This window comes from Lactuca virosa, chromosome 9, assembly GCF_052849685.1.
Source record: "Lactuca virosa cultivar CGN04683 chromosome 9, Lactuca_virosa_CGN04683_v6, whole genome shotgun sequence".
NCBI classification, from domain to species: Eukaryota; Viridiplantae; Streptophyta; class Magnoliopsida; order Asterales; family Asteraceae; genus Lactuca; species Lactuca virosa.
The window spans coordinates 163667454-163669668 of NC_136434.1; the positions used below are offsets into that span (position 1 = coordinate 163667454).

A 2215-nucleotide genomic window follows, 5' to 3' on the forward strand; every position below is an offset into this window, starting at 1 on the left:
TTTCGATTCAATAGTTGGTCTCATGTATTTAATCATATGTGATTATATGTATTAAATTACAAGTGATTATATGTATTTAATCATATATTATTTATATACACGTGCATGCCCTATGAAGTTTCATCAACTGTCAGTCGTGAATACATGATTCAAATTCACATGTGTCTAAATTGGCGTAACTAAATAAAGAGGTTGAAAAAAATGGTTTTCGAGTCGAATTGCCATTAATATCATTTAATACAAATATAATATTAAACGTAATACGAACATCGAACATCATTAAAAATAATAATCAACATAATAGTTGTTTATGATGAATTTTGATATTTTAGAAACATATATAGTTATATATATTCTAATACGGTTGATTAAAAAAAATAGGTCCATAATCAAATTATGTTGCTCTTTTTAGGTCCATAATCAAATTATGTTGCTCTTTTTTACCGTATATTACAATTTGCAAATATAACTACAAAAATTTTGTAACTTAATATTTTAATATAATATAACTATTACTTAGTAATTTTACTATTTAAATCAATGTTTCACAAACTTAAATCTTGAACCATAATATGTTCCTATATAAAATTAATAAAATAAATAAGACTAAAACTCTATGAAATACTTTACATTTATTTAATATAAATATAAAATAAATAAATGTGTATCTTTTAAGTTATAATATTTAGATAAATTAAACTTAATTTATTATACTATTAATAATAATATGTCTGGATCAGAATGTCGATGTCAAAATATATTATCAAATTCTCAGCTAATATTAATATTATAATCTATAAATCATTTAATATTAATCCATCCAATCTCAATCTAATAGTGATTGAATGCCTGAACATTCAGAGATTCTCGCGAGTCTATATATGTAGATTACATAAAGGACTTTCCACAACTAGTTAGCAGCCGGCGGCTATGCCAATGAAGTTCAAGACCCAATCAGTAGACATTAGCAGTAGAAGGGAATCGGGAAGTCTTGCTTCGACCATTATAATATAATCTTTTTTTGAATTTTAGATTGAAAGATTTCCAATCTTTTACAAAATCCCCAGAACAGATGTTTAGAATCAACCAAGTACCAACAATCGCCTTATCTGTTGGGTAAAATTTGGGTGATTTATATCAGCAGATAATCAATTTTGATTCGTTTGTTGATGAGGCGACACCCGGATTTGAACTGGGGAAAAAGGATTTGCAGTCTCTCGCCTTACCACTCGGCCATGCCGCCAAAACGATACACAATAAGATAAAATTTTATGGGTTGGATTACTAAACTTTAGTTTATTGTACTTGCATCCCTTTTTTAATTTCATCTTTTTTTTTTCTAAATTTATAAAAATTCTAAAAGAAACAAAAACTCTAAAAGAAACCCTTTTCCCCTTTTGTTTGACCACCCCTTCGATTGATTGTATAGTATCTCAATATGACCTCTAAATGAATTAAATATTATATACTAAATAAAAAACTAATAATTTATAGAATGCTAGACGTAGGGAGGGTTTGCCTTTTCTTACCTGCTGCCGAGAAGAAACAGAAAACGAAGAAAGAAAGTCAATATATCACTCTTCCTCTTCCTTGAACATTAGCACCCTTTTTCTCTAAACATCTCTCTTTTTCTATTTTTTACTTTTTGTGCCACGCTGTAGAAGATAGAAGAACAACTGCAATTTAGGGCACTGCTTGAGGGCATGAAATTTTCATTCATTTTCAGTGAATTGGTGGAACGCTCTGAGATCGGAGAGGAGATGATTTGGAAAAGTCGTTATGCTTGCTGATAGTACCGGAGCGGAGTTGAGAATGTCGGACTGATAGTAGATCTCCCAACGACATTACCATGGAGTTGTGGCATACATTCATACATAATTTTACAAGGTGAAAAGCCATGAGTTGAGAACTGTGGAACTAGATCAACAAAGAAGATCTGGTGACATTCAGCTCTAGATCCGGTGGAACTATATCTTATGGCCTGTGAACCGAGATCGTTGTGATGATTTAGGAATGGAAGAGATGAAGGTGGTGGTCTCGAACGATGGGAGGCGGGGGGAGGTGTCGAACAAGAAGGTACGAAAGAAGTGAAGAGGCGGTCATCCAGTGATTTCGGCGACATTACGAAGGTTCTGGCTACATTGCGGTGGTTTTGGTGGCGTTAAGGTGGTTCCGGTAGCGGTTGTCCGGTGGTATGTTTCTCTAGATCTGATGG

General features: G+C 32.3%; 1 non-coding gene across 1 annotated transcript; it reads right to left on the minus strand.

Annotated features, from left to right (window-relative positions):
- Positions 1–1172: 1172 nt before the first annotated feature.
- On the minus strand, positions 1173–1243 carry TRNAC-GCA (transfer RNA cysteine (anticodon GCA)). Its single transcript has one exon. It is a non-coding gene; the product is annotated as a tRNA-Cys (tRNA).
- Positions 1244–2215: the final 972 nt, after the last annotated feature.